Below are 27,998 nucleotides of genomic sequence, written 5' to 3'. Positions count from 1 at the left end.
CCCAGCCGCTCTGCGGCATGTGGGATCTTCCTGGACTGGGGCACGAACCCGTGTCCCCTGCATCGGCAGGCGGACTCTCAACCGCTGCGCCACCAGGGAAGCCCCACAGTAACATTTTTAAAAAGAGTTGTTTGTGCTTTCTGCCTCTATCTCTTCAGTTGGCATTTCCTCTGCAAACCGCACCCCCTGCCACCCCAAAGGAGTTAATGTCCCAACACTGCACTAAGAGTCCTAATGAACGTCTCCAATGATCTTACGTCGAGAAATCCAGTCTTCATCCTTCTTGGCTTCGCAGCAGTGTTCACCCTGTTCTCATTCCCTCCTTGAAACTGTCTTTGTGACACCACTCCCTCCTGATTTTGTTCCTATCTCTCTAACAATCCCTATCTCATCTAATTCTCAGAGTGAACCTATGATGTAGGACTATTCCTATCCCTATTCTAGAGATAAAGAAATGGAAACCTAGAGATGGTAAATAAATTTCCCAGAGTGGCACAGCTAATTGGCCAATCTAGGATAGGAACCCAGACCCCTGACACCAGAATCGGTGTTCTGAACCTCCATGGGACATTATTTTCTAGACTCAAAGAGCTAGAAGCCTGCTGATTATGAAAATACTGGATTATTTCTTTCCCTACAAAGTGAAGGTTAGCATGTAAGTAAGCGGCAAACTCTTTAGCAGGGGCGTTTTGCCCATTCACAGGCTGAGCTTGTTCACAGTCAACATGGTCAGAACTCAGAGGAACATGTGACCACATTGGAGGGTCACTTCAACACAGGACAGTGGGCCCCATCCTCTGAAAACCCAAGTGGCAGAGTGGAAAGAGACTTGAATTCTGGTTTACGTTTTACAGTTAATTATCTGTGACCCTGGACACCACTTAACCTCTCTGGGCCTCAATTACCTCAAAGGGAATGATAATATCTGCCTTCTCACCCTACAGGGTCTTCATGAGGCTCAACTGATATCATAAAGTGAAGCATCTTTGACACATGGAACACACCACTCAAATGCAAAGAGAAGCAACAGGAAAGGTAAACTTAGGGAATCTTCAGTTAACGCTAAAGTGATTAATTCCTGCTCCCACGTTGATGGAGACACCTTGATGGAGGCACCTGGAGGGAAGAGAGGATCCCAAATTCTGATCCTCAGAGCAAATTGGCTTAGGTCAGGTGGTGACATCAGCCACTCCTTCTCTGACCAGCCGCTCCCTTTCCCCAAACCCAGGTACTTCTCCATCCCCTTGATGAGTCAGCTAGGAAGAGCTGGGAAAGGGGCCCCTCTCACACAGAAATGGGATTTTATTGGAGAAGCTCTAAAACCAGTGAGAGGAGGAGAGGACTGTGTGACTGGGAAGGGGAGAGGTTTGGAGCCATTCAGAGTGCACCAGCAGGCAGCTGGCACTATTTGCAGAGCACAGCAGCGATGACGTTAATAATAACAAAAGCTAACACTTTTCTTTCGCTATGTATGCACTAGGGATTCTTCTAAGTGCTTTGCATAGGAGTCCCCTAAGGTTAATGCCATTATTACCCTCTTTTCAGGTGAGGAAGGGGAGGCTAAGGCCTTTTTACAAAATGCCACAGTTCCACCCCAGCCTCCCGCTCCAGAACTTGCACTTGTAAATCATCACCCGACACAGGAACAAGAATAAGGATCTTCCCATTGCCCAGGGTTTCTCATCCTTACAGGACTCCTTCCTCACAATTACAAAACTTCCAAAGCACGTTAGAAATGCAGCAAACCTTCGTCACTTTTAATCCATTGGGCTTCCTTTGCCAGGAACAGCAGGACTAAGAAAAAGAGCTACAGAAGCAGGAGATGACCAGTATATTTCTTTTAGTAATTTTCCTTTGCCATAGGAGCCGTTCTTCCCAAGGTGGCTCCTTAACTATTTTATTCTTGTATCTCTTATCCTTCTAAGCAATTAAGGAGCATGGTCACAGGCACGGGGGGAGGAAGTGTGACCAAGGGTCTATACCACCTGACTGGCCAGCAGGCTGTGAACCCTTCCATCAGCCTCAATGCCCAGCTGAGGGCTTGGCACGTGTATTACACTGATGTCAACCAGGCTTTTACATTAAGCCACTGAGTGGACATTTCTTTTGAAATAAACCCTATGGGCTAATGGTGGAATGAAATTCAATTCCTAATGGAAAGTGAGGGAGAAGCAAGTATGTTTTCTGACTGTGAATTATTTTAATTCACATTTAATTCACATCATATTTAATTGAATTATTTTAATAATTAAATAAAACACTCCAAGACAAATACCTTCCCCGAATCCGTTTACTGAAAAAGTTCAAGAAAAATTTTTTACTTCCAAAGCTCATGAGCAAATAGAACGAACCATTCCTACCCTGCCAAGTTCATGTGCAGAGTTCCTCCCTGCTGTGGCTGCAGCTGGTGAGGTTGTAGGTGAGGCTGGTAGTCACCTGTTTACCTTCTTCTAACTCTGCTTTGTAATCTTTTATCACACAGTCATAAAGTTTAACAAGTGTGTGTTTAATTCCAAAGTTTTGGGGGGATTTTGGAAGATCTGCAGGGAGAGAGGGAGACCCTGCAGCATTAGCTACAACCACCTCCAAAATCTTCAAAAATAAGAAAATTGTTTTGGTAAGCCAAGCTAAAGAGGCAGTTCTTCAAGTCTTCTAGAGTAACACAAACCCACCCTGTGCCTTGAATCAAAGTTGTTTTTCCCCACTGGGCACCTCAGCAAACCAGGGAGTCAGTGCTTCTTACCTCTTGCTGTTGGGCTGAAGACGAAAGAGGCAAACATTTCCACTGCAGTAGTAGGGACTGAATTGAGTTCTCTTGCGAAATATAGCTGGAGAGGACCCAGAAGTTACTAGCTGCTTCACAGCACTTGTGGAATGTGCCATGGGATAACCTAGGCCTTTACTGCCCCTAGGCAGACACCACGGTCCTCATCATGGCTGTAGTTACTGCTCTGTGGTACCATACATTTCTATAGTCCCCATGTAGTTTACAGTGAACTTCGTATATTAGCAGAGGTGACACAGGGGCGCGTTTCCTAGTGCTCCTTTCTCCTGACCAGTTCAGCCAGGCCACGCTCCAGTCCCCCCAGCAGGTAAAGCAGTGAGGTCTTCTCAGCATACTCACACTTAACCTTGCCCTGGAAAAAGAGCCTGGATGCTGAAGTTCAATGCTCCTACTTTGAAATATCTACTCTGCAGCTCAGGCTTGCCTGACCCCCACCCTTGCACTCGAGTCTCGTTTTCATAAAATGCAAGCAATAGGTAGATTACCTCATAGGGTGGTTGTGAGGATTTAAGTATATTATATATGTATGTTAATCAGGATTTTTCATTGCAACCCATAGAAATGAAGTCTGGTGGATTCAGGAAGAAAAGCGATTTATTAAAAGGATTTTGGAGAGCCCACAGAGCTCCAGAAGGACTGGAGAATGGATCTAAAGCTTATGTTGCCAGGAACAACACCTGAAATCACATCCCAGAACGAGTCCCCAAAGAAAACTCTGCCACGGCCACTATCCCCAGACACACTCTGGACGCTGACACAGGGTCACTGTCATGGCTGCCATCTCAAGCGGGATGTAGCTGTCATTGGTCCCCCATCTTGGCCAGAATGGATTCTGCAGTCTCTACATCAACACATCGGTAGATGCTGCTCCACAGCCTGAGGCAGGTGCATTGACAAAGCCTGGGTCCTATGCCAGCATCTTAGGTGCACAGGAGGCTGGGAGAATAAGTACCTGGCATTCTCAGCTTCTAAACGTGTGTGTTGGGAGAGAGGAGTTTTCTGCAGTTATAGGAAATGTGTTCAGTTGCTAACAGCCAAAAAGAATGACTAATATTCACTAACAAATGAAATAAACCAGTACCTGATCTGTTCCCTGTCACCCTTATTCCCTATCTTATCCAAGTCTGGGTTGAGCACAGTATCAGAATGCTGTGTTGTAAAGACATTCACAGCCACCCCACGTGACCCCAAAACCCCACAAAACTTCCCACCTGTAACACCCACCTGTCTCCACATCCCAGTCTCTTTATTCTTGTCTCCAAGAAGCCAATGCCTATCTGATAAACAAATCTGTGCTAAGTGCTGATGACTGAAAATGGGTTAGTTAGTGCCTGATTCTTTCCAGAATCTTCCTATTTTCCCTAGGAGATTCCAGGGGCCATAAAGGTTCAGCCTGAAGGGATTTAAAGCAGCTGTGAAATTTACCTTGGAGAGGTTCTGGTCAGCAAGGAGGTCTTCTGACTGAGGCAACTACTCTTCAGTAAGTGACCTGGAATAAATCAGTATCACCAACTCCCCGTGAGCAGACCCACATGCTTATGTTTTGTTTTGTTTTTTGTGGTACGCAGGCCTCTCACTGTTGTGGCCTCTCCCATTGCGGAGCACAGGCTCCGGACGCGCAGGCTCAGCGGCCATGGCTCACGGGCCCAGCCGCTCCGCGGCATGTGGGATCCTCCCGGACCGGGGCACGAACCCGTGTCCCCTGCATCAGCAGGCGGACTCTCAACCACTGCGCCACCAGGGAAGCCCCACATGCTTATGTTTGATGTCACCCGAGCTTCCCCCAAAACCTCATATGATCTTCAGGGTAAGTATAATTTTCTTCATTTGGTAAATGAGATACCCAGAAAGGTTAAATGAATTTCCCTAGGCACTAAATCTGTTAAACAGCAAAGCTGAGACTGGACCCAGAGTTCCTGACTCCTATCAGGTGCTTTTCACTTTCTATAACTCCTGGCTGTCCTTCTCCAGGTCTTGAACAACCCCAGGGCTGTGAGTGAATAAGGGACCAAAGAAACCCAAAAGGCAGTCCTCTGGGAGGCAGGAGAGGATGGCAGGGCAGAGGAAAGAACCCCAGGATGATCCCCTTCCTAGCGCACATCCCATGTGCTTTGATTTGACTCTGAGTGTTTTCAAATGGGTTCTGATTCCAAAATATTTACATTCACCAGGAAGACTAAGTACAATAGCTTCCCTTTTGTCTAAAAAAATTGGAAAAATTAGGGGACGTACAACAACCACAGATGGAATCCAGGAGCTGAGGTGGGGTGGGGAAAGGGACACCAAATCTGCAAACCAGTGTGAGCCTTTTCAGCTGCAGTGATGGGGAAAGGGCGCCATCTCTGAGCTTCATGATTAAAGCAACTGCAAATTAGTTTCCGCAAAGGTCTTTCCCCTTAAACTGAAAAGCACCGTGTAATGGAATTTCATAGACACTGCTTTGCAAATGACTTCATACCTCACTCTGCTCAGAGCTGAGAGGTGGCCGCATGCTGTGAATCATAAGAGACTGAGGCTCTGGTGGGGCTGCCTAACCTTCCTCCGACTGACTTCGACATCTAGACACAGACTACTCTCCCCATCCCTTAACCTGAAAAGGGAATTAGTGAACTGAGAGCACTGGAGTCACCGTTACATGATTAGTAGTCTATCCCTCCCCCTAACCAGGCTATTTACCTGCAAACTGTGCTTTCTACCACCGTCAGGCTCCTAGGGGTTGCTAGCTGGCTGTGGATTGCCCAGGTACACACATTTTAAGTAAAAGGCTTTGGAAGTCCATGGGGTTTCTGAGCTCTAATGAGATTTCCAGTAGAAATGACTAAGTCAGGCTGACAAGGCTATACCGAATGCCACACCATTTTCACCAACCACCTTAGCTTTCTTGGGGGTACCCCTTGAGCTTAATGTAGGAATCATATTTCCTAATTGTCAGCAGCTCTACAGTGAATCAAACAGGTTGCATTTCAGTGTCAAGCCTGATTGACTAATATTTCCAGACAGCCCAAATCTCTAATTCATTCACGCAAGAAAAAGGTTTTAGCACCTACTACGTGCCAGGCACTATGCCAGGCCCTGGGATACAACTATGAGTCACGGCTCTCGTGGTGATTACAAATGACAGAGACAGGACACTTTCAAATAGTTGTTCCAACGAATGTAAAACTGCAACACTGACAATGCGATACTGTGGGCGGTCCTAAGAGAGAGCCCAGGAGAGGGGAATTAGACCTGGTCAGGGCATCCAGAAGACATCCCTGAGAAAGTGACCTTTCAGCTGAGAACTAAAAGGTCAGAAAAAGCCAAGAGAAGAGAGAAGGGAAACCCTCAAGGCAGAGGGCACAGCACAGGCAAAGCCCAATAAGGTCAGGGGCTTGATGAGAACTGGAAAAAAAAGGCTAGTTTACATTAAGCTTGGTGAGCAAGGGGAACAAGGCACCAAAGGAGCCTGAAAAAGGGGAGACCCTGCAGGGCTTTTCAGGACATGCGGAGGAGTTTTGTCTTTATTTGAAATGCAAATTGAATGCCATGGAAAAGTTGTAATGGGGATGAGGGCCATTAGAAAACGTCTCTCTGGCTGCAGCATGGTGGCCATATTAGAAGGGATGGAGGGGTGGAGTTTCCCATCAAGGAAAGGAGGTGCTCAGAGTCTCACCTATCCTGGCAGTGACCTGAGTCCCCCACAATCACAAGGGCAATGGCGCAGCCAACTCAGGAATTCAGGACCACAGTGTGCAACCCCAAAACTCTTGCCACCACACAATCGCCTAGTAGCACAATTTTAAGGTGTGATGTGGTCACATTCCTTCACCTCTCTGTGAATGTGAAGCTACCCATTGACACAGACAACAACACTGACAATAACCAGTGCTAAGGTACCAAGTCCAATGACGGGTTATCGGCACACACATGGTGGTCTCTTCCCAACTATATGTATATATCCTCTGCCTAAGAGAGAAGTTCAAGTGTATGCTCTTTAAAACAGTAATAATTTAAAAACTTAACCTTCACTCACTGTCTGTTTAGTGATTCTCAACCAGGGCAATTTTGTCCCCCTCCCCTGAGGACATGTGGCAACGTGTAGAGGCATTTTTGGTCATCACTCTGGGAGGATGTCCAACTGGCATCTAACTGTCTAGCCAGAGATGCAGCTAAACATCCTACAATGCACAGGACGGTCCTCCAGAGCAAAGAATTACCCAGCCCCCAAATGTCAATAATCCCACTATTGAGAAATCTGATCTACAGGGGCTCGAAGCCACGAGGTGGGTTCTTGAGTAACTGCATGAACAGAACATCACACACACACACACACACTGACCTCCATCTGACAGTGACGTAAACAAGAAATAAACTTTCGTTGTGCTAAGTCACTGAGATTTGGAGGCAATTCATTACAGCAGCTAGCGTTATTTACTTTAACAAGTGCAACTGGTAGAGGTTAGTCCTTCTAGGAGGACAAGTGTACCCTAGCAACAGAGCCGTATCACTTGGCAGGTGCTGGGAAGGTTTCTGGAATAAAGTGAAGGGCCGTGGACACTGGTCCTATCTTGTAAGTCATGAGGCCTCACAGTGCCATGGGGGTTAATAAGTCAAGAGCACAGTGGATCCTTCATAGCTCCCTCAATCCTAATGACCAGAGGCAGTGCCTTTGCAGAGAAACTTTTAGCAACTCAGTGGAGGAATGCAGCAGGAACCCTCACCACAAGAACACCCAGTAACCTCTCTCATTTTCCTCTTTTCCTCGCCCTTTTTTGGTGAGACCGGGACTAGCTACCATAGTCAACAAGGTCCGTTTAGTGTATGATCTGGTCTTGCTGTGACTAACAAGATGATTGGTTGTATATATCCTCTTTATGGTTGTTCGTTATATCACCCTAACATAAAGTAATTTAACTTCGGTGCGATAATTAGGGTACTTCTAATCTAACTGATAGTCTGAATGAAATGAGATTTTCAGAGGGAGATTTGTGTATCAGGAGACTGGTGACCTCTGGCCCCAATTTTCACACAATGTATTTATCTGACAGCCCGACTTCCCAGGCATACTGAATCCGTACATTTCCAAGCCTGTGCGTTATAGAACACACCCACAAATGAGATTACTTTATTTATAATGAGATTTCCATGGGCTCAAGGAGGTAGATCATAATATTTTAACTGAGGCCTTCAGACTGACGGAGAAACTGTATGTTAACAGGGCCCCCTGAGGTGCCTGCCTGACTGGGACAGCCCAGGGCCACCCCAGCAGGGCAAACCTCATGCTGGGAGGGCCACAGCAAGGCAGTCTTCACCTGCCCCTTGGGGAAGATGCAGAAAGATTCTGCTCAGTAAGCCTGAGATAGGGGACCAAGGAAGGATATCTGGAAAGCGGAAGCAATAGAGGCCGGCAGGGTCAGGCCAGCATCCTGAGCAAGCAGGCAGCTGACAGACCTACCGCCTGCTCCCCAGTCCCCCAAACACACCCTCAGGGGCCGACCCACTCACTGTCCTCCACACTGGCTCCAAACCTTACCACTAGAGTCACGCTTTTACACCTGTCATCAGAGGCAGGATGCCAGCTCTTAGGAAAATATGCCCATTTTTCATTCCCATTTTTCATTCATTCATTGAGTACCCACAGATAGCAAGCACTAGTCAGACTCACAACAGATGAAGTCTCTCTTTCCAGGCTATTTACATCCTTCTGGTTGTGTTGCTCAAGCCTCCTTAGTAAATTCCTTTAAATTCCCTTTAGAATTTAAATTGAGAGAAAAAAGTTTGTTTTTCTGGAAGAAATAATATGTTTTCTTTTATCAGATAATGAGAACTATGCAGCTCATCTGGTTCCCCTTGTTTTCTTGGGTGCCAGGAAGCTCAGAGGTTAATGATATACTCAATCGTAGAATTAGGTTGATGTTTTGTGTCTTTTTCTTTCTTATTTTCTATTTTTCTTATTTTTCTATTTCTAGTGAAAAAGATTTATTTAATGCTTTTTATTTGTTAAGGTATTTCGGTATTTCAATACTCCTTTGGAAAGGAGTACTTTATTAAATATATTTATTAAAACATTAAAAAATAAACAAAGACAGAAGCATTGACTTAAAAACGCCCACTGTTAAAAATCCTTTAGTATTTACTAAGTACCTATCGGTAGCAAACACTGGCTGAGCATGTGGCATGGGCCCTCTTCTAAGCACTTTGTACCTCACAGCAGCCTTTGCGGTAAGTAGTGTTATCCCCACTCCAGAGAGGAAAGAATGAAGAACAGAGGCCTAAGTAGGTTGCCTGAGATTACGCAATCAGTAAGGAGTAGAACCAGGATCAAAACCTGGGCAGTCTGGTACCAACAGCTGCCCTCTTAACCATTGCTTCTCAGCATATACAACTTACTGCACTGGGGAAAGGAAAATGTACAGTATACGTACTGGACGCCTCTACCAGGCTGCCTCATCTCCTCTGGTGCCCCATTTTGTATTCCAGCCATCGCTACAGCGACCGGCCATGCTGGTGCTCAGGTGTGACCTGGCAGCACCTTGCCTGGACAGCGTGCAGAGTCTCTCGCTTTCTGCCCTAAGGTTGCAGAAATCTGCTCAATGATTCTGACACATTCACACACTTGGAAGAGGGAGGGACCTAACACCCCATGGGGCAAACCTTGACCAGTGAGGGACGGAGCCAGTGGATAAATGCTCCTATTTCTGTCCTGTGGGCAGAGAATTCTGAGGCCCATTCTACACAGCTCCTCGGGATCCCAGTGGAATATAGCTGCTGTTGCCCACCTTGCTGATCAGCTCAGTAACGCTGGGTTGGCCTTCCTTCTAGTTCACTCCTCCTAGGTCCCACTCTTCCTCCTTGGGATCCATTTCTAATAAAACAAACTACCTGTAAGCAAGAGCTTATCTCAGCTCTGCTTTGTGGGGAAACCAAGGCTAAAACATTACAGTTCATAGCTTGAGGAGTTCAGATTAGGGTGACAGGTCATTACAACAGGAAAAACTCAGTAACGATGCATTAACAATCCATGATGAAGCAGCCACAAGAGTGCCTTGAACTGTACAAGTACAAGAGCACGGAGAAGTGAAATAAGCAGGGAACTACAATAAAGTTTTCTTGGAGCGCAGACACACATTCATTTACATGTCGTCTATGGCTGCTTTCCTACCACAACAGCAGAGCCTCGTAGTTGCTACAGAGACCCACGGCCCACCAAGCCAAAAATATTTCATATCTGGCCGTTTACTGAAAAGTGTGTGGACCTCTGATACAGAAAAGCCAGGATCCTATGGGGATACAGAGAATGGGCACACATCCTATTTCTGAGGGTAGCTGGGAGGGTTGGACTGTTGAAGAACAGGAGCAGGGGCATTCCAGGTAGAGGCAACAGCTGAACAAAGGCACAGCGTCAGCACGCTGCTGGCGAGGGACCACGGGTGGTTTACCACCGCAGGAGAGAAAGGGACCATGAGAGGAGTGCTGGGACATGAGGCTCAGGCAGAGATTTAAGGTCTCTGCTGCTCGGTTATTTCTCTCATTTTAGGATATTTCCTTCAATAGCCAAATATACTGTAACAAAGAGTAACTCCAGAGCTGGGTGTGTGCCTTCCACTGAACGGAGTTTATGGGGAGTTCGGGACAATTCCATTCTTTTGATGAACAGCGGGAGCCTGTCTCACAAAGCAGCCCTCTTTGCACCTGGGCATCCCTGACATTAAAGGCCCACTGCCCTGCCCTCCTCAGGGGGAATGCCTCAGGATGCGCCAGCTCAGCCCTCCTGCCCCTCTCACTGCAAAACCACACAGAGCTGACATGTCACCATGACGGTCAGCCCCAGCTGAGCGCTCTGACCTGTCTCCCTGCAGGCCTGCCTTTTGGTTTCCTGGAACGAGGATGCAGTAACAGGCGGCAGGAAAAGTCATGGGGGACTGAGACCTGTCCCACGGCTCCGAGAGGTAGTGCTTCTTTGTGCCACTGGGAAAGGAAAAACCCTGGATCAGGATGGTCTGAGGATGCGTTATTTTGTTCAGTTCTTTCAGGAATATGTACTGAGGAAGGACAAAATACATGCCAGGCAGGGCAGCTTCTCAGGATTCAAAAGAATAATGAAGGCCCTCTCCTGCCCTCAAGGGGCTCACAGTCTAACTGGGGAGGTGGACGTGCTATTCCACAGCAGGGAGAGGCTGCCAGCTCCCCTCTGATGGGCGTGTAGCCCTGAGAGGTAAAGCGTGGAGGATATTAGAAGCTCAATAAACATCCTAAAAGAATCTGCTTTTTTTTTTTTTTTTTTATTAAATTAATTTATTATTTATTTTGGCTGTGTTGGGTCTTCGTTTCTGCGCGAGGGCTTTCTCCAGTCGTGGCAAGCGGGGGCCACTCTTCATCGCGGTGCGTGGGCCTCTCACTATTGCGGCCTCTCCCGTCATGGAGCACAGGCTCTAGACGCGCAGGCTCAGTAGTTGTGGCTCACGGGCCCAGTCGCTCCGCGGCACGTGGGATCCTCCCAGACCAGGGCTCGAACCCGTGTCCCCTGCATTAGCAGGCAGATTCTCAACCACTGCGCCACCAGGGAAGCCCAAGAATCTGCTTTAATGATTATTTTGGAATGAACTACAGTTACCACACCAACTGCTGACATGAAAGTACATGCATAAAGTACTGAAGAATACTCCAAAATGGTTTATTCCCCCTCAAGAGATTTTCCTGACAATACTTATCTATACCGGCTGGGTGAACCATTTTTGAATAAGCAGTGCAAAGGTGAATTTCAGTCCCAAAAGGACAGACTTAAAGATAATTTGGAAAACAAACTGGTAATGCCAAGCCGCTGGCATTTAGATACCCATTTCCGTTGTTTCAGATTTGGCTTAGAGGGAAATGTTGAAAACCAACATTGATTTTTTTCAAAAAGAAAAAATAGTTAACATTTACTACGTATGGACATTTTGTCAGGCACTGCTTCATATGTTTTATCTCATTTAATCTCCCCAGGAATCCTCGAGGTCGATTTTAGTATTATTACTGTCTCCACGTTACAGATGAGGCAACTAAGTCTTAAACAGACTAAGTAACTTGTCCCCCAGCCATCATTGGAGGAGGCAGATGTCACCTGACAGTTTATCCACAGGGGCCAGACCCTTAACTACCACACCAACTGTCTCCCCTTACTGACTAGTCCCCAGTTCCTGCCTGGGACATCTTTTTTCAGCAGTTTGGCCCAGAACAGATCTCAGGATAAGTTCCTTCTTTGTGATAAGCAGGGCCCATGATCTCTGACAGCTGTTCCCCGCTCTTCATCATCATCTGAAACAATCAGTAAGCATTAGAGAGTACTTTTCCCTTTACAAAGGTGATAATTAGATAACAAGCTGAGATTAAAGTAATTACAGTTAGACAGCTGGCGAGGCAGCACAGTCATGTTGAAATATTGTTGGTACTTCAGCATCTGGTTCTAATAACAGCATAGGCTAAAGGATTTTACATTCATTACAGAACATAATTTAATATAAACATATTTAATTACAATTGATGAGCAATAAACTGTTCAAGAATGACTTAACCCCTTCCGCGTGTCAAAGTGATGGGAACTTCGGGCAGTCCGTGGTCTCTTCTGCTGTCTTTCTCTCCCTCCCCTGCCACGCCCTCCATTACTCCCTGGTTCCCTCTCCCGGAGAAACCCCCCCCCAAAGAGGGAATCTTCTAGACAAGGATGTTGCTCATTGATGATCCCATAGTGTTTGGTACCTGTACAGTGCCACCTATCCTTAGAAAGCCAAGCGGAAGGAGGCAAGTGTGCAAGCCAGGCTGGGATGCATTGCTTCCACCTGACCAGCTGCCTTCCTCACATTGGCTCACACTGGTGAAATGAGGCTGCCTCTCCCTGGCTGGTTTTCCCAGTGTCCTCACACCTCTATGTGGTGCTGGCTTGCCTTTTGACAGTCAGTGAGCCACCTATTAAACAATCCTCAGATCTCTTAGAAAACGTATAAAGGTAAACTCATTTTCTGTCATGATCCGGAAGTCCCTGACCACAATAGTTAGGGTATTTTCACAGTTTTGGAGTCAATGTGTAATACCTGGAGGCCTCTACATGAAACAGGACACTATTCTGGCAGAAATTCTTCCTTACATGCTGCCAACCCCCATCCCTACCCCCACAATTGGCAGAAGCAGACCTTGGATGAAACGGTTTACAACAAACTGAGACCACACAGACACAACCTCCACTGGATAAAGGACTCAATCATTATCTGCACATTGTCTTTCTAGAAGCCCCATTTACAAATGGAACACTTCAAAAGTCACAAAAGTCATGTTGTGGACTGCACGCATGTCTGTGTTCTCCCCAGATCATATATTGAAACCCTACCCTTTGATGGAATGGTATTAGGAGGTAGAGTCTTTGGGAGGTAATCAGATTTAGAAGAGGTCATGAGGGTGGCTCAATCTCTCTTCCCTCGGTCATGTGAGGATACAGCAAGAAGGCGGCCGTCTGCAAACCAAGAAGAGGGCCCTCCCCAGAACTCAACCATGCTGGTACCCTGATCTGGGCTTCCTAGCTTCCAGAATGGTGAGAAGTAAATTTCTATTGTTTAAACCACCAGTTTACAGTGGTTTACAGTTTACAGTTTAAATTTCTATTACAGCAGCCCAAACTGACCAAGACATACCACTAGGTCTCAACTGCAATACAATTGAGAGTCAATCCAAAGAAATTACAAGGCTGATCCTTCCTTAGAAAAGAGTAAGTAGCCCTGGAGCGAATTGGGAAAATTCATTGTCAAGTTTCCCTATGACAAATGATGTGAAATTACAAATAGCCTCAAATACTGTTTTTACCTCCTGCTGTGGATTTCAAAGTATAAAGCACACATTCTCCTAAAAGCTATCATGAGTGCTGAAAAAGACGGTTTATTATTCATAAGTAAGCAAGTACAAGCTACTTCTAGAGGAATCACTGACAGGTGCATAAAAAGTAAAATTAGTGTGACAATTCAGGGCCACATAGCATCCAAGAGAACGAGGTACTCTTCAAGTGAAAGCATATCCTTTCGAAGAAAAAAAGAATTAAATTTCCCTCACATAGTAAATATGCAATGCGAGTGAGAACTATAAGGTACTTCTTTTAGGTGAAGTGCTCCTGCAGAAACGAGGAAGGGACAGGAAGGGAAAGTAGCCAATAAAGCATTTGCTATTCAAACAGTTACCACTGTCATCAACATTAAAAGCCTGTGTGTGTCAAAGGACACTAGCAAGAAAATGAAAAAACCTACAGAATGGGAGAAAGTATTTGTCTTCCTCTCCCTTTTCCCTTCATCCTACCCAGTGACATGAGGATCTTTTCTTGCACCTTTGCTTGTATGAACTCTTCTGCCAGCTTTCAGTAGGTATTCTGTGAGAATTGTTCCACATGTAGATGTATTTTTGATTTATTTGTGGGAGGGAGTGAGCTCCACATCCCTCTACTCCACCATCTTGATCTCCAGGGGAAAGTATTTGTAAATCATATTATATGATAAGGGTCTAGTATCCAGAATATATAAAGAACTCTTACAACCTAACAATAAAAATACAAATAACCCAGTTGAAAAATGGAGAAAGGATTTGAATAGGTATGTTTCCAAAGAAGATGTACCAAAGACCAATAAGCATGTGAAAAGATGCTCAACATCATTAGTCATCAGGCAAATGCAAATGAAACTCAAAATGAGATACCACTTCATACACACCAGGATGACTATAAGCAAAAAAGGTAAATAATTACAAGTGTTAGCAAGGATGTGGAGAAACTGAAATCCTCATACATGGCTGGTGGGAATATAAATGGCACAATCACTGTGGAAAACAGTTTGATGGTTACTCAGAAAGTTAAATATAAAGTTACCATGTGACTCAAGCAATTCCATTCTAGGTACATACCCAAAAGAACTGAAAACATGTCCACACAAAAACTTGTATACAAATATTCATAGCAGCATTACTCATAATAGCCAAAAAGGGGGAACAACCCAAATGTCCATCAAATGACAAATGAATAAACAAAATATGGCTTATCCATACAACAGAATAGTATTTGGCCATAAAAAAAAACAAGCTTGATGCAAGCTGCAACGTGGACCAACCCTGAAAACATCATGCTGAGTGAAAGAAGCCAGACACAAAAGATTATATATACTATGATTCCATTTATACGAAATGTCCAGAATTGACACATCTATAGCGACAGAAAGGTTGCCAGAGGATGGGAGGAGAGGGGAACTGCGTGACTATGAACATGTAGGGGGCTTCTTTTGAGGGGTGATAGAAATGTTCTGGAATTAAGTAGTGGTGATGGCTACACAACGTTGTGAATATACTAAAAACCACCGAATTGTACACTTTAAATGGTTAAAATAGTAGGTTTTGTGTTATGTAAATTTTATCTCAATTTTTTAAAGCTTCCACTCTGGGAACTGGAGCCTAATCCCACTAGGGAAGGCTGGGAGCCTGTATACAGTGTGCAGCTCAGAGTTATCTCATCCAAGAGGTAAGGAAGCTGGGGTATTCATATACTAACTCCCATCAGTCAGTGACTGAAGGTTGCTTTTGGGGAACATTGATTCCTTGCACTTCTGGCCTGCCAGCCAAAGGGGCTCTGGTGGCCAGAGAAAGTCCTTAGGCAAAGAAAGGCTAGTGCTGACAGTGGACGGTCAGACCAGTGCGCCCTGAAAGTTACAGGCAAGGAGGTTTGGGCAGTGGACCAACAATCTGCTACTCTCTCATCAAGTTGTTTTAGGATTAAACAAGAAAGGCCGTGTAAAGGCTTTACAGTGCCAAACAAAGAGAGAGCTCTCAATAAATGCAAGTTATTTTTACAAAAGATGCAACAGGTTAAATAATTTATCCAAACTGCACAGTTAATGCAAGGTGGAGCTGGGATTTACACAGATCTCTCTATGCAGCTCAATCTTTCATACAGACAATTATATTAACCAAACATGCAGTAACCAATCTTGCAAACACACCTCCAATGGCAATTGTGTCATCATGGCATTCAGAGGCTATAATAAACATCTTTGCTCTCTCTCCTCCCCCTTATGTGCCCTTGGTGGGGGAAGCAGCTGCTTTTCTCACAAAAAGGCCTTGAGGGCTGAAGTTACTGTCTGCTCAAACTCCAGGGTTTGAATATTACGTAGCTTGTTGTGTAGTTGTTTAATTGAGACTCAAAGCTTGCACAATTGCTGACAATTTAGTGCAAAGGACCAAGATAGACAAACACCTGCAACTGCAGGAGCAGCAGGACACTATCCTCACTAACCTATCGGTCCTGCTGTTCTCCAGAATAATCTGACTTTCGGCTGGCTCAACAAAGGAGGTATACTAGCAGAAACACTAGAGGAATCCCCTGCATGAACTCCCACCAGAGAGCATGCCAGAGGGGTGACATGAGGATGGGGGCTGCAAAACCCACACTTACCTCATCAGGTACTGGTTGATAATCGTGTCTAAGTAGCTGTAGTACACAGCATTGTTCCCATGGCCGTACTGGTCATTGTCCTGCCACCTCGTCTGGATGAGCAAGAAGTACCCATAGGCCTCGTGGTGCTGGCTGCAATCCTCAACTCTCTGATTCTCTGAGGATGTAGCCAAGGAACGGACATTCCTAGGAAGCAGCCTCAAAACCCAAAAGGTCGTAGTTGGTAATTGCTGCCTTGGGGAGTACCTTCAAGAAAAAAAGCAATAGAGGATAAGAACGGTCTCCGGAAATCTTGATTTTAGTTTTACAAAAGCAATTGCATTACATTTTGGCCATTGGTTTCAAAAAGAAATTAGAGGGGACTTCCCTCGTGGCGCAGTGGTTAGGAATCTGCCCGCCAATGCATGGGACACGGGTTCCAGCCCTGGTCTGGGAAGATCCCACATGCCACAGAGCAACTAAGCATATGCACCACAACTACTGAGCCCACGAGCCACAACTACTGAAGCCCACACGCCTAGAGCCCATGCTCCACAACAAGAGAAGCCACCGCAATGAGAAGCCTGCACACTGCAACAAAGAGCAGCCGCCACTCGCCACAACTAGAGAAGAGCCCGTGCACAGCAACAAAGACCCAACACAGCCAAAAATAAATTAATTAAATTTAAAAAAAAGAAGGAAATTCAATTTTTTTTTTTTTTTTTTTTTTGGCTAGGAAATAAATCTTCCCTGATAATCCAGGTCCTTGCCACAAACCTATTTATGTATTTATTTATTTAGGCTGCGTTGGGTCTTTGTTGCTGCGCACGGGCTTTCTCTAGCTGCGGCGAGCGGGGGCTACTCTTCCTTGTGGTGCGCAGGCTTCTCATTGCAGTGGCTCCTCTTGTTGCGGAGCACAGGCTCTAGGCATGTGAGCTTCAGCAGTTGTGGCACGTGGGCTCAGTAGCTGTGGCTCGCGGGCTCTAGAGGGCAGACTCAGTAGTTGTGACGCACAGGCTTAGTTGCTCCGCGGCATGTGGGATCTTCCCGGACCGGGGCACGAACCCGTGTCCCCGGCATCGGCAGGCGGACCCTCAACCACTGCGCCACCAGGGAAGCCCAGGACTCCTTATTTTAAAAGGCTTTGGCACACACTGACAGAAGCAAGTGAAGCCTTTGCTTGAATTTGACTAGTAGGAATTTAAAGTACATTTGTATGGGGGTGCTCTATTCCACAAAATATTTCAAGGAGGGTACTGTTTCTGACAAAATCTGTAACATCACCAAGGGCATAAAGATAGAGTTTGGGCAACCAGTATAAAGTAAAATGTTTACCAGAAAATATTATCAATTGTGCCTATCAACTATAAGGGTTTTTTCTTTTAAGTGCATTAGTTTTCTTTCAGAACAAAAGTAATGTCCTATGGAAAATGTTTAGATTATGCACAAAGGGGAAAAAAAACCCAACAACCCAACAATACCAACAATGTTAATAAGCTATTAACACTTCTGTGTGCATTATTCCAGTCTTATATTTATATATCTATGTACACATTCTTAAATAGGACCGTACTGCTCATGTTGTTTTGTAATCTCCTGTGCTTAACAATATTCTCTAATGTTAAATAGAGAGAGTGTCTAAATATGCTTAAATATTCTCTTATATCACTTGCAGTGCTGGATTCTGTTATATTCCATTATATTGAAGCACCAAAATTTCTCAAATATTCTTTTGCTGCATATTGAGAATTTTGATTCCAAGTTTGTTAAATGGCATTGGAATCTTTGTAAATAAACCTTCGCACACATCCACGATCATTTTCTTAGGATAAATACTTAGAAGCAGAATTGCTGGGTCAAAAGGTAAGTGAGTTGTTAAGGATTTTGATATAAATTAATGCCCTCCAGAAAGGTGGTACCAATTCATACCCTCCACAGCAGTGTACGAGCAGGCCAATTTCCTTGTCAATTTTAAAATGCTTTGTCAATTTGACTGTGTTCTCTCATTTCCATACAAATTTAATGCAATGTGCTAAGTGGAAAGATGACTGGAATGGAATACCAGTTATGATGGAATAACCTGTATCAGAATAACCTCTCTGTCTGAGAACAACTACAGGAGCTAGATGAAACATAAAAGAGCTGTTTGAACATTTGAGGGAAAAAAATCACAGCAGCAGGACTCTACAGTCTGTACCCCCAGGGACAGGGTAACACACTGGCCTCTGCTGTTTCTCATCAGGGCACTTGCCAATTCACCACATGGGGAATAAAGGCTGAAGAGGTAACAGCAACCTAGAGCTTGCAGTGGTCTTGCTGTGTTGGAAGAGTTGACAAAAACTGAAAGGCCAACATCCTGGAGAAAGTGAGCTGCAGAGAAGTGAGCCTAATAGGGCAAGTTCCCCTCAAGGACTTTACTGACTCACAAGCTGCACATGCTCAGAGAAAACAAAGAAACCAGCAGAAGCAACTGTACACGACTAAAATCTCAGGAGGAAACAGGAGTCTCATTGCACTGAGAACCCAAAAATGAGCTTTCAGAGCTGCCAAGGAGGAGGGCAAAGACCCCAGACTTTCAGTTTCAAAATACCAGGCCAACCAGGAAAGAGGAACAGAGGAATTTTTTTTAATAAAATAAAATAAAAATAGTCCCACAGACTCACACAGATTTAAAAATAACTATGAATAACATACATCACAGATAAAAGGCCCAACACATAAAGAACTCTAAAACTGAAGGGAGAAAAAGATCAAAAACCAAATAGAAAAATAAGCAAAAGTCACAGACAGACAATTCACAAATAAAGATTTTAAATGACCTTTAAACATATGAAAAGATGGACAACTTCAGTTATAATGGAAATTATAACTGCAAATTATAACTATGCTGAGATACCATTTCTCAATGATTATATTTGGTAAAAATTACAAAGCTTGATAGCACATTCTCTTGACATAGCCATGAGGAAAGAGAGCTTTATACACTGATGGTGGGAATCTCCCCCCACCTTTATGGGAGGAGAATTTGACCATATCTAACCACAAGTGAGTTTACCTTTTGAATTGCATCTAAGCATTTACCTTGAAGATACACCTTCAAGAATGTAAAAACAAACAAAACAAAACAAAACAAAAACATACGAACAAAGTACATCACTATTTGTGATTGAAAAATACTGGGAAAAAACACACATAGGAGATTGGTTGAATGAGCTATGGTATATTCACACAATGGTATATTATGCAACTGTAAATAAAAACTATAGAAGTGTGATATGGAGTGATTTCCAGGATATATTTGCTGTCAATCAATAAAAGCAAAGTGCAAAAGGGTATATATAGTATGATACGTTTGTGTAAGAAAGAAGAGGAAATAAGATAATATAAATGTATTTATTTGTATTTAAAAAAAAGAAACTCAGGAAGGATGAGCCAGAAACTAATAAGGGTGCATTAAGGTGCATGGGGTGAGAAAGGGGAAGTGACACTCCTCTCAATATAGATTTTTGTGTAATTTTGAGTTTTGGAAGCATGTTAATGCTTTACATACATAAAATAATGATGATGATGAAGACGATGAAGTTAAATTAACAGTGATGGACAGGAAAGAAACCAAAAATGGAATATAAACAAAAACAAATAAGCCTATAATTCAAATGAATAACACTGAAGGGAAAAATAATTACTTTTGAATACAGAGTTTTCATTATATACCCTCAGTTTGAAAACAAAAATCTTTTAACAAGTATTGAACACTGGTTAGTTGGTATGATTTTTTTATAGTGGTAGGGTTAGCAATTCTGAAACACTTTCTGTGAATCTAAGCCTGGGCAAGTGAGTAAATATACTGAGGATAATGTGAACCAAGTTTGTCACTTGGAAAAAGGACTTACAAATATGGAAAAGAAAAAGACTAAAATGAACCTTCTGGTGTTAGATTAGATCTGGGAGCATCAATATGAACTCCTCGATTAGATGCAGAGAGAGAGATTTCCTAGCCCAGCTGAGCCTAGACATAACGGCACTCCAGTAGAAAATCAGCACACTTAGCGCCCAGATCTTAGTTTGTAAATACCTATCTCCACAAAAAGGAACCAGGGCTCCTTAAAGAAAACAACTGATTCTAATGATGGGACAAATAAAGTAAAAGATGATCCTGGAATACCTTACTGTGCCAGAAAGTAAAGAAATGTTCAAAGAATTATGGGCATGTTAAAAGTTCATGGGAGGGGATTCCCTGGTGGCGCAGTAAAGAATCCGCCTGCCAATGCAGGGCACGTGGGTTTGAGCCCTGGTCCGGGAAGATCCCACATGCCCCAGAGCAACTAAGCACGCGAGCCACAACTACTGAAGCCCGCGCGCCTAGAGCCTGTGCTCCACAACAAGAGAAGGTACCGCAATGAGAAGCCCGCGCACCGCAACAAAGAGTAGCCCCCGCTCACCGCAGCTAGAGAAAGCCTGCACGCAGCAACAAAGACCCAATGCAGCCAAAAATAAATTAATTAATTAAAAAAATTTTTTTAAGTTCATGGAGCCTGCTTGAATGAGTTCCCAATGGCCAAATCCGAAACATTTGAGCATCAAATTTCAAAATGAGATCAATGCATTATAACCTTTTGAATTAAATAAGAATTAAGTCTACCAAATTAATAAAAGGGGGTGAAGGAAAGTTATCCCTTACATATAAGTATGCTCAGTAATAAATGTAGAAAGGATAATGGAGTTAGAAAATCATCATTTCGCAAATATCTTAGTAATAATTGATTCAAATATCATAGTAATAATTGATTCAGTCAACAATCATTGACAGATGCTAAGATATACTGGGTACAAGTTTATACTGGGTGAGGAGCAGATTATTTGCACTGTCTCAAAGTATTTCCCCACAAATTATTTACTCACTACAAATTAATAATGGTACGTTTATGTTGGCTCATACTGGCAACATAGCTCCTTATCCAAGTTATCAAAGTTAATATCACTAATAATGAAGCAAATGAACATCAAATGCCTCCTGATATGATGGACTGTGAAGGACACTGTATCACTTTTGTGTTATTTCTGCCAACAATGCAATATCTGAATCTAATCATGATGAAACACCAGAGAAACCAAAATTAAAGAACATTCTACAAAGTAATTGTTCTGTACTCTTCAAAATTATCAAGATCAGGGCTTCCCTGGTGGCGCAGTGGTCGAGAGTATGCCTGCCAATGCAGGGGATACGGGTTCGTGCCCCAGTCCGGGAAGATCCCACATGCCACGGAGCGGCTAGGCCCGTGAGCCATGGCTGATGGGCCTGCGCGTCCGGAGCCTGTGCTCCGCAACGGGAGAGGCCACAACAGTGAGAGGCCCGCATACTGGGAAAAAAAAAAAAAAAAAAAAAAAAATTATCAAGATCATGAAAGACAGATAAAGAAGAATTGTTTCAATTAAAGGAGACCAAACAAACATGACAACTAAATGCAATGTATGATCCTAGATTACACACTAGACTGGGAAAAAGGTGTTGCTAGAAGGGACATTATTGGAATAATTGATAAAATTGTAATTTAGACTGTAGATCAGGTAACAGTATTGTATCAATATTAAACTTTCTAATTTTGAAGTTGTACTTTAGTTGTGTAAGAGAAATTCCTTGTTCTTAGTAGATACAAACTGAAGAATTTAGGAATAAAGAAGGATGACATCTGCAACATCTTGCCAAATGGTTCAGAAAGAAATAATGTGTATGTGTTGGGTGGGTGGGGGGATAATATATGTGCATGGAGGGGAAGATGATAAAGTAAATGAGGACAAAAATGTAAAAAATTGGTGAATCTAGTTAGAAGATATACAGTAATGCTTTCTGCTATTCCTACAAGTTTTCTGTAAATTCGAAGTTATAAAAAAATCAAAAGTTACCCTGAAAAGCTATCACTAATATGTTCAAAAAACAGATTAAAAAATTTGATAATTTTACCAGAGCATTGGAATCTATGAAATACAATCATTATATTATGAATTCAATAGATCAGTTACACAATAGACTACTTACAGAAGGGAGAACTAATTAACTGGAAGATAAATCAGTCTAAATATTTAGACTGAAGCACAAACAGATAGAAGGCTTTAAAATACAAAACAAACATAAGCAACAGACAGGACACTACTTTTTTTTAAAGCAGGAAAGAGAGAGATAATGGGTAATAAGCAATATTTAAAGAAATATTGGCAGAAATTTTCCCCAAACTGAAAGAAATGAAGCCACAGATTCAAGAATCATTATGAACACAAGCTGCATAAATTAAAGAAAACCAAACATAACAAAACTGCTGAAAACAAAGACAAAGACAATCTTAAATACAGGAAAAAAAAAAAAAGACACTTTACCTTCAAAGCAACAACAATATGACTTAGTCAATGGAAACAATAAAAAAGAAAGGAGTGGCACCTTTAAAATTCTTAAAGTAAATGATTGCAGAGCTAGAATTCTACACCCAGAGAAAACATCCTTCAAAAATGAAAGCAAAATAAATAGTCATTTTAACAAAAACTGAAAGAATTTATCCCAAACAGACCTACGCTAGGAAATGCTGAAGGGCACTCTTCAGATAGGAGGAAAATGACCCTCAATGAAAGCATATTAATGCAGAAGAGAATAAAGAGCAATGGAAAGAGTAGATAGATGGGTTAATTTAAATTAATAATGACTGCTTAAAACAATATTAATAATATCTTGTGGCATTTAAAATACATAGAGAATTAAACTATCCCAGAACAGTAGCAAAAGAGATAGGAGGGTAAATTCAGTTATAGTGTTATAAGACCTTTTCTTTTTTTAGTAAGTGATAACAATCCTAATTTAAGGTTGAATATAAGTCAAGGAAGCATGATGTAACCTCTAGGATAATCAGAAAAATATCAGAAAAAGAATATTTAATTAACAAAGGGAAAACTAAACAATAAAGATACTTTTCAAATCCAAAAGAAGATAATATGTCAGGTGAAAGGACCAAAAAATAGATGAAACAAACAAAAAACAAACAGTATAGTGGATTTGAATAAAACAGCAATAATTACATGAATTATAACAAACTACTCCAAATAATAGGCATAGACTGTCAGAATGGATTTTTTTAAAACCCAACCACATGTTATTTATAATAGACACCTTAAATATAAGGACACAGAAAAGTTGGTAGTAAAATGATGGAAAACATACAAACATAAACAAGAAAAAAGGCTGGTGTAGATATACTAATGACAGACAAAACAGATTTTAAGGCAAGAAGTATTACTACGTATAAAAGAGAAACTTTCAGTAAAGATAAAAATGTCAATTCAACAAAGATTTCATAACACAGACTCAAATATAGTAAAAACTAACAAAACTAAAGGAGTAATAAACCAATTCCCAATTGCAATGAACAGCTCTAACACACCTCTCTCAACAGCTCAAAGAAGAAGCAGAAAATAATCTATAGAAAATTAGAACAACATGATTAAAAACTTAACACAGGACCCACTTGATTGTAGAATACACATTATTGGGTTTTTTAAAATAAATTTATTTATTTTATTTATTTTTGGCTGTGTTGGGTCTTCGTTGCTGCACATGGGCTTTCTCTAGTTGAGGTGACCAGGGCCTACCCTTTGTTGTGGTGCATGGGCCTCTCATTGCAGCGGCTTCTCCTGTTGTGGAGCACAGGCTCCAGGCACACGGCCTTCAGCAGTTGTGACTCACAGGCTCTAGAGCGCAGGCTCAGCAGTCATGGCGCATGGGCTTAGTTGTTCCACGGCACGTGGGATCTTCCCGGACCAGGGCTCAAGCCCGTGTCCTCTGCATTGGCAGGCGGATTCTCAACCACTGCACCACCAGGGAAGCCCAAATACACATTATTTTTAGGTACATATAGAAGTTACCAAAATAAAGCATATACTGGGTCATAAAACAAATCTCAACAAATTTTAAAGAATTAAAATCAGAGTCTATTCTCTGACCACAGTGGAATTCATCTAAAACTCAATAACAATAACTACAACAAAAACACAATTTTAAAACTCCCCAAAAGCCTGAAAATCAATTAATAAAGTTAAATAAGAAATCACAATGGAAAATAAGAAAACATTTTCAATAGAACAGTAATAAAAATATGACATATAAAAACTTGTGGGATATACCTAACTTGCAGTTAGAGAAAATACAATAGTTAAATGAAAATCTAAGGATGAAAATGAATGATCTAAGGATCCATCTCAACAAGCTTGAAAAAGAGCAGCAAATTAAACTAAAAGAAAGGATATGAGAGCAATAATGAAGATAAGGACAAAAATCAATAAAATAGACAAAAATAAATAATAGAGGAGAAGTCAGTAAATTTTTTCTATAAAGGGACAAATGGTAAATATTTAAAATTTTGTGGGCCATAAGATATGTCACAACTACTCAACTCTGCCACTGTAATGCAAAAACAGGCATAGACAATACATAAATGAATGGAAATAGCTGTGTTACAATAAAACTATATTTACAAAAACAGGTAATGGGTTAGATTTGACCCATGAGCCATACTTTGTCAATCCCTACAGTAGAAAATACAATAAAGCCAAAAGTTTTTTCTTTGAGAAAATAAAACAAAATAAAATTCATAAAAACCCCAGTAAGACTGTAGAAAGAAAAGAGGGGACAAATTATCAACATAAGAAATGAAAAAGGGACATCACTACAGATAACAGAGGTATTAAAACGATAAGATGTTATAAATAACTTTAGACCAATAAATTTGATAATTTAGATGAAATGCACAAATTCATATTTAAAAATACTAACTTACCAAAACTGACAAAAGAAGAAACAGAAAATTCAAATAGTCCTATATCCATTAAAATGTGAATCTGTAATTAAAGCCTGTCCACAAAGAAAACTTCAGGATCAAATGGCTTCATCAGTAAATTCTTTAAACATTTCATGAACTATCACCAATCTTATACAAATTATTCCAAAGAACAAATAAAGTGAAGTCATTTCTTTTTTTCTTTTTTTTTTTTTCAGTACGCGGGCCTCTCACTGTTGTGGCCTTTCCCGTTGCGGAGCACAGGCTCCGGACGCCCAGGCTCAGCAGCCATGGCTCACGGGCCCAGCTGCTCTGCAGCATGTGGGATCTTCCCGGACGGGGGCACGAACCCATGTCCCCTGCATCGGCAGGCAGACTCTCAACCACTGTGCCACCAGAGAAGCCCTGCAGTCATTTCTGAACACATTTTATGAGGCCTGTACAGCCTTGATACTAAAACTTATCAATAAAGAAAAAGTATTACAAGAAAGGAAGAGTATAAAGCCAATCTCTCTTATAAACATAGATGCAATAATTTGGCAAAATCAAATTAAATATTGGCAGATCAAAGCCAGTGATATATAAAAAGAATAGGCCTCAACCAACTTAATTTATAACACTAATACTAAGCTGGTTTAAAACTTGAAAGTCCATCAATATAATTTACCCCCATTAACTAAATAAATAAGGAAAGTTATATAGTCATTGAATATATAAAAAAAAGCATTTGATAAAATTCAATGCCCATTTGTGGTGTTTAAAAATCCTAACAAAGTAAGAATAAAAGGAACTGCCTTAACTAATAAAGAATATCTTTTTTTTTAATCTGCATTAAATATATTAATGGTAAAATAGTGAAAGCTTTTCCACTGAAATTGGGAATGAAATCAGGATGTCTGCAATCACTTCTATTAAACACTGTACTGTGGCCCAAGGAAAATAAACTTGTTTTTAATTTTAAGAAAAAAATCACCATTGTTCACAAATGCTATGAGTATATGCCTAAAATATTCAAAATAATCTACAAATAAATTATTAAGGATTAAAAAGTGAATTTAGCAAAGTCCCTTAAAATCATACTTAAAAATCAATTGTATTCATAGATACTAACACTAAACAATTGGAAAATGAAATTTTAAAACAATACCATTTACTTTAGTAAAACATAAGCTACCTAAGAATATCTAGCATCAAAAACACCAGATACCTAGGAACAAAACTAGTCAAAAATGTGCAAGACCTGTACACTGAAAACTACAAAACACTGCTAAGAGAAATTAAGAATGACATAAATGGAGGGATATACCGTATCCGTGTACTGGAAGACTAAGTACTGGGAGGATATCAGTTCTTCCCAATTGATCTAAGTTCAAGGCAATAAAAACCCCAGCTGGCTTTTCTATGAAATCTAATAAATTGATCATACATTTTACATGTAACTGTAAAAGACTTAGAATAGTCAAAACAAACATGAAAAAGAATAAAGTTGAAGAATTTACATTACCAAATATTAAGATATATTATAAAGTATAGGGTAATTAAAACAGTGGTATTGGCACAGGCTAGACAAATATATTGATGAAACAGGGTCTAGGAAACAGGCCACTCATATAAGACCATGCAACTTATGAAAAATGTGCCACTGGAATGCAATGGGGGAAAGGATAATATTTTTAATAATTTATATTTTTTAATGAAACTTTATCCCACCTCAAAACATGCACACAATTCAATTCTACATGAATTATAGAACTAAATGTAAAAGGAAAAACAATAAAGTTTCTAGAAAGTAATACAGACTATATTTTTAGCATTGGGGTAAGCAAAATAATCCCTTATACGGGATACAAAAATCTCTTATTATAAAAGATTAATAGGGCTTCCCTGGTGGCGCAGTGGTTGAGAGTCCCCTGCTGATGCAGGGGACACGGGTTCGTGCCCCGGTCCGGGAAGATCCCACATGCCGTGGAGCGGCTGGGCCCATGAGCCATGGCCGCTAAGCCTGCGCGTCCGGTGCCTGTGCTCCGCAACGGGAGAGGCCACAACAGTGGGAGGCCTGCGTACCGCAGGAAAAAAAAAAAAAAAGAGAGACGTTTCTTAACTTATACATCTTTACTTGAAACTTTCCCAAGGAATCAACCTTCATCGTCTGCACCTCTTGGTAACACACAGGCTAAAATTCATCCACTTGAGCAAATACAAAAATCTCAAAATAGAAGAGTGCTCTGCATGGTACTGAGTACCAGCTGGCACTTTGACTGACCACTAAGAGAAAGCAGGGGGAAGTCATTTCTTAAAACAACTTTAAAGAACTATGTCATTAAGCAGCAAAGCACACTGGCATAATCCAAAGGAAATCAATTTTGACAACTGTTTCACAAATATTCAGACTTTACAAATAATATTAAGGGCATTCTAAATCCTTTGGGAATGTGTCTTGACTCCACAGAGAAAGTTGCCACAAATGGACACTTTCCTGAAGTGTAAATGTGTGGGGGAGGAGGAGCCTGCCGTGCAAAGAAATTCTCAGGAAGCTGTGAAGATATTAGCTATTTTACTCAATTTATTCCAAGCTGAAACATAATAGTACATTATAAATCTGTTTTGATTGTACTTAATCTAATGAAAAAATGTTCATCTTTTTGATAAGTGCTCATTAGTCATTTTTTTCTGACATAAACAGACAAGAAAGATGTTCTTGTGCTGCATTTAAAACACAACTCAACTAATTACAGTGCAATGACTCAAAGAACAAAATCAACGCACTGAAGTTTCTCACTTGAACTGTCTTTATAGTTGAATTAAAAATCTAACCAAAAAAATTTTAAAGGGCCCTAGCAGTGTGTTTTATACTTAGGTTGAATAACGTTTAAGTAAACAAAGGCTAAATTTTAGCACATTATATACATTTTAATATTTTCTGTCAATTGCTCTCTAAGAATAGTTGCTGAATTTACCAACAAAGGGGTATGTGTTGGGGGCGGGGTGC

General features: G+C 41.6%; 1 long non-coding RNA gene across 3 annotated transcripts in view; it reads right to left on the bottom strand.

The window, feature by feature from the left end:
- Positions 1–27,998, bottom strand: part of LOC309807206 — a 197,026-nt gene that overhangs the window by 94,818 nt on the left and 74,210 nt on the right. For all 3 annotated transcript variants that reach the window (XR_014294525.1, XR_014294526.1, XR_014294527.1), the window contains exon 2: positions 16,215–16,460. This is a non-coding gene — a long non-coding RNA (uncharacterized lncRNA). The remainder of the gene's footprint in view (positions 1–16,214; positions 16,461–27,998) is intronic.

Source organism: Mesoplodon mirus, assembly GCF_964341445.2.
Source record: "Mesoplodon mirus genome assembly, chromosome: 7".
Taxonomy (NCBI): domain Eukaryota; kingdom Metazoa; phylum Chordata; class Mammalia; order Artiodactyla; family Ziphiidae; genus Mesoplodon; species Mesoplodon mirus.
The sequence above is the reverse complement of the archived record's forward strand: the minus strand, read 5'-3'. Positions and strand labels throughout refer to the sequence as shown.